We start from the raw sequence: 13,086 nt of genomic DNA on the forward strand, positions 1-13,086 counted from the left end.
AGTATAAATGGTGCTATCTGATAGAAATACAGCATGAGCACAGATATAATTTTTAAATTTTCCTAATCAGTCATTTAAAGCAAAAAAAATGGGGTGATATTGATTTTGTTAATACCTATTTTACATGATATATCCAAAATAGTATCATTATACATATTACAAATATAAAAAAAGTCTTGATGTAGTTTACCCTTTTTTGTATTGTTTTAATCCAATGTATATTTTATACTTACTAATAGCACCTCTCAGTTTGGACACTGAGTATTCAGTTATTAAAGTGAAATGTCCTTACCAAAGCAATAAAATGATATTTAATGGACAAAGATTTTATACTGCTCAGAGTTTAAGTCAAACTAAAAATTCAGTTCCTTATTCACTAGCCAATTTTCAAGTGCACAATAGCTATATCTATCTATAATATTAGGTGATGCAGAATAAGTTGGCACTTTACACATGTGCATCCTAGCTTTTATCTGAAAAAGAGGACTTTTATATGTATAGGCTCCTGTGCCATAAATATGTCTCACACAACTATTTTGAATTTTTAAAAGTCCTGGTAAAGCCACCATTTAAAGACCAGACTGATCCTGTCTTCTAAATATCAATATAACAAAAATTGCTCTCTTGTGAATTTAAAAGATTTCATGTAATAGTTCATATTATACTGGCAATAGATGGGGCAAATATTTTAGATTGCATATTTCTTTTTAGTATAAGGTTTTGACTTAAAATGTTAAAGAATAAACGTGAAAATGAATCTGAAATACAGCCTTTTAATGGTGATCAAAAGTCCATATTCCAATAACATCTGTCACTTTTAAAACTTCAAGCCTGACCCTTTTTTAAAATGTCTTCTGTAAACTATAGTGTAAATTGCCATTTATAAGAATAAGCCATGCTGTTCATCCTGGATGTTTACACACTATCTTTAATAGGTCAAGCTTTTTAATACACTATTATTATTTTGTTTATGAACAGGTGACTTAACAGAAAGAAGAAAAATACCTGCAGTTGAAGATTGATTCTTATTCTTTTGGAAAACAAAATTTTAATCATTTGGTTCCACAATTGGATTTCATTAGATCCAAAATTGCCTCAGTGGTGTGAAAAAAAGAAGCACAATTGGCAAGTTAATACATTTCCAGTCATTCCAATAGATTGTGGTTAAGTTTTAGATGTGCAATGTTCATGACTGCTATGAAGAAAATACCTTCCGGAGAGTCCTGGTTTTTTAAGCACCTTCCCTTCCTGTCCACCCATTTACATCCTTTTAGTGGCCAGTTAAGGTAGGGGTCACTATGAGTTGGAAAAACACTGGGTTGACAGAGATCTACTGTGAGCTGTATTGAAACAGCTTTGAAATCCATCAGTCAGTGCACTGATTAGTGATCTGCTTGAAAATATAGAGCTTATTCCCTATCAGCTTATATAAATAATGTGACGCTCTGAAAGAGAAGTTTATTGTGCTAGCTGTAGGAAAGGAATTAAAATCAGGTGGAAATGCACTGAAAATTTCCATATTACTCATCTCCAAAGGAGTTTTCATAAAGATGTTCAACAACATCTAAAAAGATACATGGAAATACACCTTTTAATGTGTTTACCACACGATGATACATTTAACAAGGCATATTTTTAGAAGGCCACACACACTTAACTTTGTAAGGTTTCAAAGTAAAATTTCCATGCTTTTAAGTAGCTCTTCATAATTGTGAATTTATAATAGTTTGAATTTCATGTGCAGCTTTGTTTTATGGGAAGCAATATTTTGTAATTTGATATTTCAAATTATTTTTAGCCTTTTGTTTGAATTATTGCTTGTTACTATAACTCCACATGACTTTCCTATTGAGAATCAAAAATCAGGATTCAGTAATAGGGATGCATATCATAAGTCTTTCATGTACCATTTAAGTTTTTATGCTCCACAGTGAAAAAAAGTGTGCTCTACAAATATGCAGAAAGTAGACAGAAAAAAAAAGTCTCCTTTGTTGACATTTCACCGTCTTCACATGCTTTAAGTACAACTTTGGGAAAGAGTCTTTGTTATTGTCACTAAAGTTTTAATGATATGTTTGTAGCTCTTAAGTGCTGATTTTGCTGAAAGGGAGTCCTGAAGGATGCATTTATATGAATAGAGCTGTTAGGAATTTTCAGCAAGACTGCTGTTGGTTTGAATGAAAATAGATATATTGGGCCCAGTTTACAGTACTCTGTAGGGTGTAATTCTGCATAAGACAGATATTGGTCTTTATATGATGGGAATTTAGGACTGAAGTACCAAAAAGAACTTTATTTTTTTCTTCTGAGGCAATTTTCTGACTTAGAATTAGAAAGCAGTCCCAGGGTAAAAGTCCTCCATGTATATGAATTGGTGTTCCTGGAGAAAAAGAAACGCTCAAATCTTTGTCACTTTAAAATGTTACTGCCTTTAATTATGGGAGAAAAATTTCTTGTAACAGATTATATAAAACAATCTTTCTGCTTAAATGTTGGTGGTATGTTTATTGATGAGACTAGGAGCTGTTGCACAGCTTTTTCACAATACAGTGGTTTTATTCTGGCACCATTCTCACCCCTTTTCTGAGAGGTTTAGAAGCAATAGAGCTAATATATTAATGTAATCTTTATCCCAAAGGGGGTTGTTTGGGGGAGGTAACTGTTCTTTTCTGATACACCTTCAGTAAAGCATGCTTGTAACCCAAAGAATGATTGATTTGATTGCTAATATATTTAAAATATTTTAAAGCAAATTTGCAGATCCTAAAAAAAAATCATGTATTAATTATGCCTTTGGATGCTTTTTTCTTTTTCATTTATTAATATTTAGAAAAATATAGGAGGATCTAGTGTTAAATTAGAAACAAAAACACAAAATTTCATTTGTCAAGAGGGGTTTGCTACCTAGTTACTGTTACTGCTGGAGTTCCATTAAAAGACAGGCTCACTTATCTGAGCCATGTGGTAATAAATCTCTAGCAAATAATGGAGGGTATACAGATCCCTATAAATCCTGTAGGGGTGCAAGATTCACAGCTTTTAACACATTCCTCTATAGCACTTCAGAAGGTTATCTCACACTTGAGGATAAGTAGGTTAAATAAAGCAAAGCCTTGTTAGCAGCCAGCTATGCTCATTCTCTGGTTAATAACTTTCTCCAACATACCCATTTTCCTGCCTTGAGATTCAGGTTCCTACTTCCAACAATATTACAAATTACCACAAGCCATCAACTTTGGCATTACGACAAATATTAAAATTTCAAATAACTATAGTCTGCTTGACCATCAAGATGAGATTACCTTGAACCCTTATGTTCATTTTAAAGCTGATCCAGAACCCAACAAATATTATATAAGCATGGTTAAATATTTCTTCTTGCCCCTAATAAAAATGAACATCTTTGGTCTTAGTATTAATTTTGTATATATTTAGTTATGATGGTACTTACAGATGATCACAATTTCAGTTCCAAACTTGGCTGTACTCTATAGGTTAAAATATTTCATGGTTATATTTCTGTTAATATATCATTTCTGTATGAAGAATCCACAAATAGCTGCTCGCTTTTGCTGAATCAGTTTAGAAGTTAATTTACCAATCTAGTCTCAACTGCAGTATATTTAAAATAGGGAAACAAATATAGATGATGATCTGGGGATGTTTTGAGGTTACTGTTACTGCTCACTTAAAGAACAATTTTAAATATTTCTCCTAATGTAACCAAAATTATGTATATATAACCAATGCGGCATGCATAGAAAAGGATTGCTAATGATTTAAAATGCTGATAGTATTGTAGTGTAGCAGTATGAGAAAATGCCTGGCTAAAGAGGATTTTTAAAAGATGACTAATAGTCTCGCTTACTTGATATTTATTTTATAGTCTTGTTGAGTTTATGAGCAGCATAAAAACAACCATCCCTTAATTTTTCGTTGTGAAACAGAAACATTTCTATAAAATGCATTTTTAAATGGACTCTTGAACACAGTTATAATAGTTGATCGGATGTAGTATTTCTATAGTGGGAATTGGGCTTTTCTTATTACATGAAATCATAGAACATTTTCAGCACTTCCATGTACTCTGTATAATGGGGTGGAGGGATTCTTTTTTCTATAAAGCTGACCTATGTAGCAGTATTTGATAATATATGGCATGACCACTTTGTCATAAAATGTGTTTAAATTGTAAACACTTTGGCCATAGTAGAAACTAAGAATTAAAACTCTCAAATAATGGAACAAAACTTAATGGGCAGCATCCTCTCTGTTTGGAATGGGACCAGTATACGATTAATATAATTTTATACATTCCCTAAGATTCCATTTTTAAATTGCATTTGAGTGTGTTTATAAAAACTTAAGTCAGTGCTTTGAGCCTAAAAAAGTTTTTTTCACTACTAGTGGGTCCTTAAAGGCCCTGATCAGGGAGATGAAATTTCATATACCTTACCAAGTTATTTGTAAAAAATCTTTTTGAACTGCTGTAAAACATTTAAAATCCATGGCAGATGCATTGTTAAAATTCAACCATTTGATAATGAAAGCAGAAACCTTAAAAAGTTTTACCTAATTCTTGCACTGAATTTAAATGATAATATAAAGTTAAATGTGCATTTGAAACAGATTTTATTTCTCATTTATTGCTTAACATAGGAGAACTGTGCTTATTGTTAGAGAATTGACCCGCAAGATTTATTTCAGATGTCAGAGAGGTAAGAAAGTAGAAGCACCTTACTGTTGGAGCATGTTGCATTTATTTAGTGCTACTGAGCAATTCAGTAGTTATTTCTGAACTTTGCTGCAAAGTGCTCTTTAATTAAAGCACATAAAGAAGAGTCTCTGCTTAATTGCTTTGTAAAATGAAGCAATGGTATTTTTTATCCTATAAATATAGTCTAATTTAAAAGTTTTTCCTACAAAATGAGTTTATATTGTTGCCTAAACTATCACGTATGTAAACAGAGGTTTTTTAAAGGTGAGAGAGAATCTGGATTTCCTTCCTCTCTCTCCCTCTTTTCTTCTCTCCCTCTCTCCCTACCCCCTCTCTGTGTGTGTGTATGTTGCAAATGTTTGTCCATTGAGTTATTTCAAAATGTGCTCATCCTAAAATTTTCTGTTTTGCCCTCAGTAAATGTACAACTTGATATTTGATGAATTTAATTGATTGAATTCCAAATTTATAAATGTTTCTCCCCTTCAGACATAATGTATTATGCCACTGTAAGGTGCATGTACAGAAAATACCTCTGAGGTTGACATATTAAATATTTTATCAATGTTGTTTCACACTGAATCTCAATCAGACCTTAATTTTGAAGGTTATGAAAAGTTTGGTTTGTTTTTAAGTCAGGTGTAACTGAGTGGCTTAATTTGGGGATTTAAAGCTGGCTAGGCACCACCGTGGAAAGTGAGATTTAGGTGTTCACAGAAAGTATGGGTTGTTGGTTATACAGTTCAGTTTTAACAAAGGAAGTTTGGGGTTTTTTTAATTTGCATGTTCTATGATTAAAGAGTGTAACACGTTATTCTGAGCTTTTCCCAATACTAATTATATTGGTTTTAAGAAGGCTCAATCACAAGATGGCATTTTCCCTTCATTTGTGATCCAAGAGGGGTCAACAATACAACCCATACAGTGACTTCTGACTTTTCAATTTGGACAGAATCCCCATTGTCTCATTCATTTCTCATTGTACTGTATGTCTTACCAAGTGTGAACGCATAATATATAGTTTATGAAAAATTGAAGGCTAGAGATAATTTTGCATGAAACAAGCCCATTAGGGCTAATAAAACTGACATGTTTTTTAGCCTTTCTGGTTAAATGAAAAATTTAATGGCAAACCAATTCACCATTTAATAGCTTTGTGCAATATTATAATGGTAGAAACAAAACACTAGCACATTGTGCTTGGCTTTTAAGGATAGCTAAACACCATTACATTAAATGGACAATGTGTACAATGTATTGTAAATGCCAACTTTTGCAAATTTACAATACTTAAATATGCTCAATTAACATTCTAAAGTATTAAAAGTACAAAGAAAAAACTAAGCAAGCATTTATAGCAATACTATGAAATCTCCAATAATTGTTTTGACTGTTGCCTTTTGCTCTGTAGTGCAAAATTTCTGCATTGTAATTATTGTTTTGCTTTGTACTTCATGTTTTTTACACTCATGACTTCAGAGTTAAGTACTTGTACACCAAGTATTGCAATCACCTTTCTCTTCTTATACATGCAATGTAACAACATACAGTTTTGGTGCTTAACAATATTCCTTTTTTTTTCCTTAATAAAAGATATTTATTGAGTTAACCTGATTTTGTTTGTTTTAAGTAGCATTGATGATAGATACTGTCACTTCATTTCAAACAGAAGGAACATAGCAAATTGTGCATTTGTTAAAACATGTTGAACAGAATTCAGAGACTATCTACCCCTGTACTACTTCCTCTTCCCAACTACTATTTATAATAAAATATTTTAATTTGTGTTAGAATGGCCTTATTCATGCTGTTTCTGTAAATATACACATAGTTTGGAAATGTTGACTTTCAAAATTGGAAGATCTGTAAATGACCTAGTATTAATTTGTGGTTATCTAAATCAAGGGAGTTTTGGCTTTACACTTAAACACAGGAGTAGTTTAGAGTCTTAAAGCTGCTACTGTGTAGTCCTGACCCCCAGACTCACACATGTAAGGGCAGGTATCCTTGTGGAGGCTGAGGTCCTACATGCTCTCTAGCCTGAGACTTCTAAGAATCCTAGTACGTGTGTCACGCTTGCAGAAATCATGGTGTGGGTTGGCTTGACATGGTTTACTAGGTGGCCTCTTTTGTATTAGCCATCATCACTAAGTCAAGTGAAAAACGTCTCCTGGAAATCTTGCCTGACTAGGATGTCTTAGTTTTTGTGACTCTGTCACTTAACCTGACTTTTACTGAGTTCTATCAGTTTGGTGAAAACTCTATGAACTATTTTGCCATAGGAAGGTATTTGGGAGACATTTATATTCGTTGGTGCAAAAAAACCCCAACATTTCATCACATTCTGACAGTTACTAATTGATAACAAAGCTTAATTATATTCCCAAGCTCTCCATCCCCATGCCACATTATTACATAGATACCCTTTCTGCCCAGACCCCACAACTTTCTTACCAGAAATTTGTGACATTTTCTCCAGGTCACTTGTTGTCTTGCTTATTCATAAGATCCTCTTGCTCACCACCTGTGTGCTCTCTTCTTTGAAGCTGGCTATTTGTCAACAGTTTAATCTCTAACAGGCTGATGGCCCATTAATTCTCCTCCCATGTTCTTAAGGTCCATCCGCTCATAACTACCTCCTCCTCTTTTCTCCCTCCTTCCTCCCTCTCTCTGCTCTTCGCTATTATTGTGAATAACTCCAGGTACTCAGGCCACTGAGCAACTTCCTGACTCAAGTTCCTCCCTGTCACTGATTCCCATGGCCCTGCCTTGTGATGCATTCAGTAGATTTCTGGATGTCATGCCTCCAAATTGGCCTAGGAAAGCATGCACCAAAGTCTCCCTTCTAAGCTCTTACCCATTCTTTTCATTTTACATGGTCATTTCATGCCTCTCTACCTATACATGTGTCTGTCTAAAATGCTTCTTTTCCATGTGTTGACATCATCTAAATTCATCCATTGAGTGTTCATTTGGAAAACAGCTGGGCAATATAGAAAACCCTCCCTGTTTATCAACATTCTTAATCAGAACATTAAAAGTAGAGGAATAAGAAAGTTAAGATGTGAAAGGAAAAATAACAGAATCTTATTTAATCTTCACAATGTTCTATAAATTGTACTAATCATTTGAGGTATAAGAAAAGGATTTAGATATTAAATTATCCACGGTGACAGTAAATTAAGTGGCAGAGGGCTTTGCTTTAAAATCCCTACATTATCATCAACTTTACTCTTAACCCCCTAGTATCATCAACTTTACTCTTAACCCCATAAGAGCCACTGAATGAAGTGCTCAGTATTCAGTTCACGGTCTTGAGAAGAGCTCTTCCTTCTAGGATAAAATTAAATCTGTACCTCCTGTGTTGAGATGTGCCAAACAAACTCTTGATCAAGAAAAGATTTTATGAAGGATGGAAGCAAAAATATCAAAGGCATGAAGAGATGATTTCAAGTTAAGACAGTCACAGAAAAAAAGCTCACATCTCTTCAGAAGCAATTTATTCTATTATATGAATGAGTTATAGCAGATTGAAGAACTTCAGGCACTTCAAGAATTGGTCACTTGTAGACTGTTGTTACTGACTTCAATTGTCAACTTCTGTTATTGATATAGAGCTAATTTGGGAACTTTGTTCTCCAACAACATAATTTCTGCAAGGAGCGTCATAGGGGCATATATATCCCCACATATACATGCATATACGTGCAGGTCCTAGTGTGCCCCCTTAGCCTCAGTGATTTATGTGATTCTAGAGCTAGAACATTCCAAATAACTGCAAACAAGTCAGTTCCTTTGACCTTCAGTAAATGTCTTGCTATACCTCCCAGGTTATCTGGAAACCTTTTACATTGAAATTATGTTAAATAATGTTTTTATCAAGTCATTGAAAGTAAGTTAACAGTTTTAAAGAAAAACCTTAAGCAACTAAACTTACTAGCCAATTTCTGTCAGAAAAAATAGTTGCTATAGAGAACAATTAAAAAGTTACTTATTCCCAAGATCATTGAACTCCTTCCATCAAAAGATGTTTTGTGTAATCAAAGATGATAATTGGGAAGCCACAAGAAACTTTTTCTAGTGAAAAGGAAATAAAGTCTAGCAGGATTCAATCTTACAGTTTTTCCTAAAACGCATTAGGAAAGATTTAGAATAAGAACCCCTCTTCTGATTTTTTATTCTGATATTCTGCAGCACATAAATATAATTTTAAGCTACTAAATTAACACCATCAAATGACTTGGGAGGAGAAGTAAGGTGAAGAGAACAAAGTTTCCATCCATAGTCATCATGAGCAGTTCCTCATACCATCTTATTGAAGATTACAGTAGCAAAAGTCATACAATGGTTCCATCATGAAGTGATATAATTTGCAACAATGTCCTATAAATGTGTAGGCCAGAATAGTTTTAATGCTTAAAGACCCAGAACTGCTGAGTTCTTATTTGAGTAAATGTTGAAGTGTTCCAGTAGTTAGTATCTATTCAAAATTATTTGGTCTTTCCTACAAGCCACTTTATCATCCGCCTCTTTTCAGAAATATCAATAGGATGGTCTATCTAGGCAAGTACATGGGTCAGTTCCACAATATTTGAGACAATGTTATCTATTGCCTGTCCTGTCAGCATTGCTAACACTGCCAGAGAATAAACCATAAATTTATTGTGATACAGCACTCACTGAAATACCTAATTCTAATTATTTCTAGAGTTCATAACTCCTTCCTTCCTACATAGTCTTTCACCCTTTCCCTTGGTTCCAAAGTACATCTAAGTCATGGTGATGCCCATTTTCTGGCCTATATCTCTTCTCAGAATTAGATCTGTATGTATTCAGCAGCAGAGTGATCTCTTCATTTGAATTCCTCGTATACATCTCAAATATAACATGTCCACAGTGATTCCTCTGATCCCTACCCAATCAAAACCTGAATCTGGGCCTTCCCGGTGGCGCAACGGTTGAGCGCTGGGTTGCGAAGCTGCCTGCAGCCTCTGCAGTGCTGGTTCGATCCCCGGCTGTTCCCCGGCCACTGGAGGAGGGTCCCACATGGCCCGCAGATCTCTCCTGCCGCCCGCTGCTCCCCTCAGCAGTGTACTTTGGTCCTTCTGCCTGCTCTGCTCCCTGCTCTGGCTCTGGTGAATTCTCTCACCCTCCCGTGCTTCTGACTGTACACAGTGCTTGTGTAAATAAATAAATCTTTAAAAAAGAAAGCTTTAAAAAGAAAAAAAAAAAACCTGAATCCACCATTTCCAGTTTTACCCACTTTCACTTTTCATCTGGTTTTATAATTTAGACCCTAGAAGTTACCTTACTGCTTTTCTCACCCACACCATCCAAATACAAATCTCTAAGTCCTATCAAGCCAAACTGGAATTTACATCCAGCACACATCACTGCTTTCTCTGTCCCTTCCCACCCTCTTGTGCAGACCACCTTCCTCTCTCCACTAGACCACTACACTAGCCTCCTAAGTGATTTTTTCTACTGCCACTCTTTCCTCCTTCCAAATTCCTCTCCATCCACAGTAAAAGTGGTGAGATCAAGTCTCTCCCCTGCGTAAAACCCTCCGATTGCTTCCCAATGCATGTAGTATAAAATACCAAATCTCTTTCCTGTGGACTGGAAAGCTGGATGTGATTGGTCCCATTATTTACTAGCCACGTGGGTAATCTCTTAATTTAGAGATTAAGAGAGTAAGATGTGGCATACTCCTATAAGTCTTCTCTTCCCTTTTTTAAGTGTAACCAACAATTTTGTGTTCCCTCAACATTTGTATGTCGAAGTCCTAACTGCCACTGCTGCCTTCCCCCACCATCTCATCATTATGTGCCCTTTTTTGGAGATAGGGTCTTTACAGAAGAAATCAAGTTAAATTAGGATGGGCCCTAATCCAGTATGGCTGGTGTCTTTATAAAATGGGCAAGTTTGGATGCAGATAAGTGTAGAGGGAAGATGATATGAAGAGACAACATGATAATGACCAGCTACAAACTGAGGAGAGACGCCTTGACAGTTATTTCCCTCACAACCCTCAAAAGGAATCAACCCTGCCAACACCTTGATTTTGGACTTCTAGCCTCCAAAGCTGTGAGACAATGAATTTCTCTTGTATAAGCCACCAGTCTGTGGTACTTTGTTACAGCAGTCCTGAGAAACCAATCCACTATCATCCAGTTTTCCATATCCTCAAATAGGATTTGCTACCCTCCCTCAAGTGGATCCCTGCCATCCTCCAGCTCAGCCCCTTGTGTCGTAGGATCATGCTAACCAGATTATCCACTTACGTTCCCGACATTTTCTGGAACACTGATAGGTGAAGCATAAAACTAGGTCTAGCCAGTGAACTGGAAGCAGCAGTAACGTGTGGCACTTTTCGCCTGAAGCAGTGGACAGACCATAGAAATTACTTATTGAAGAAGATGAAGATACCCTCTATCACTACTTCCTCTCTACACTGTATTAGAGATACTAATATTGCAACTATGCAAGAAAAAGAAAGGGTAAAGAATTGAAAAGAAAGAAAACACATGGGGGGGAGGCAGATAAGATTGTGTAGGAAATCCAAGTTTATAGATAAATACAGAAATTAAGATGTTTAATAATTCATAAAATTTAATATTTGAATATCAACTAAATTTTTACAAACTAGTATCAGTTTAAATTTTAAAAAGCTATTTTAAAGCACTGAATCAATGAAAATAAGACATCTAGTGGGGGAAAAGGCATGAAACTTGAATAGCGAACTCACAGAAATAAGTTAAAATGGCCAATGTGCATACAAAAAAGAAAAATAACCTCATTAGCAACAAAAACAAAGCCAAAATGATTACACTACACCCTCAAGAAGAGTTAAAACTTAAAAGATTATTTTGTGTGTTGTCAAGGATTTAGAAAACTTGCATGCATTACTCATGCTAGTATAAATGGTACAACTATTTTGGAAAACTGCTAGGCATTATCTACAAGAGTTGGATATATGCTCACCCTGTGACCCAACTGAAATCTCTGTACTTGAATCAGAAGACATAAGCAAGAGTGCTTACGGCAGCATTCTTTATAGGATCCAATAACCAACAAAACCCAAATGTCCATCAACTGATGAGTGGAATTATGGTATTTTCTTAAAACTGTGACATAATCATATATTGATTACTATAAAACAATGAAAAATACAGCTACACACCTTGGGTGATCCTCACTGATATAAGTTGAACAAAAGAAGCCATAAAGCATAATACATGATTTCAGTCATATAAATGAAGTGGTAAGGGTATTATTTCATTAGTAAAAAGCAAGGAGATGATTGCTGCAATAATTATGCCAATGGTCACTTTTGGAAAAAGGAGAGCTTTATGATTAGAAAGGCAAATCTAGAGTGCTTCTATAGGGCATAAAGCTTCCATTTCTTGATCAGGCTGGTGGCTAGGTGGGGGTTCACTTTAATTCAGCAAGCTGTACATTCATATTCAATTTTTCTGAATAAATATGACATTTCACAATAAAGTGTTTGGGGTGGGGGGAAAGCCTGATATACAGTTCTTTTATTAGAAATCTAGAAATTGCTTCTAGAGTTCAGTTGCCAAAAACATTTTTCTCCACAAAAATAATTTGTGTGCTTGCTCTTTAAAACAATGAGAACATATAATCTATCATGTTTCGCTTTTTTCCTTAGTTGGCAGGAAATCAGAGCCTAATTTAGTGCTTTTATGGAAAAACCAACTCAGTCGGACTTCTGAGTCATAGTCCTCAACTTTTAATTGGTTCTGTGTGTGTGTGTGTATCTTAGCCACTCCTTCTGTAGATATTTTTATAAGTTTCTTTTGGTGAAGTAGATGGGAAAAACCTTTTGAAATTTTATCAAATAAAAAAAGATTGTAGTGATTAAGAACAACTTTTAAGACACCTACTAGCTGTGTGAACTTGAGCACATCATTTCCTTGTGCTTCACTTTGTTCATCTGTAAAATGGACACAGTGACACCCACCTCATCTGGTGGCTGTATGGATAAAATGAGTACACAGAAGAGTGTCTGACTCATATATAAATGTTAGCTATTATTCTCTTTTTAAGATGTGACTTTAAAAATCTTCACAAAGTCATTTAGAAGTAAGAATTTCTGAGACTATAGTACATGCTCCTGGACAAAGTCTGAAAATGCAGCAATATCATAAACATTTTGTTATTTAATGGAACACAATATCATTTGTGTCACAAAATGAATACTATGCAGTAATCAACATTTTGTATTAACAACAACAACAAAAAAAACTTTACCTTTATGTCTACTTTTTTGAAAGAATTGAGTGCTCCGGAAAAGGTAGAATTCCTATTTTCAGACTGGCTTTCTGTGAAATGCAAACCTAAAGAAT

At 34.9% G+C, this 13,086-nt stretch overlaps 1 protein-coding gene across 1 annotated transcript in view; it reads left to right on the top strand.

Moving 5' to 3' along the window:
- The window catches only part of JMY (junction mediating and regulatory protein, p53 cofactor), a 69,915-nt gene extending 63,424 nt beyond the window's left edge, over positions 1 to 6,491 (top strand). Inside the window, exon 11 of the mRNA XM_037530675.2 lies at positions 979 to 6,491. The gene's annotated coding sequence lies outside the window, so the exon portion shown is untranslated. The remainder of the gene's footprint in view (positions 1 to 978) is intronic.
- Positions 6,492 to 13,086: the final 6,595 nt, after the last annotated feature.

This window comes from Talpa occidentalis, unplaced genomic scaffold (genome assembly GCF_014898055.3).
Source record: "Talpa occidentalis isolate TD23 unplaced genomic scaffold, MPIMG_talOcc4v2.1 talOcc4.6, whole genome shotgun sequence".
Taxonomy (NCBI): domain Eukaryota; kingdom Metazoa; phylum Chordata; class Mammalia; order Eulipotyphla; family Talpidae; genus Talpa; species Talpa occidentalis.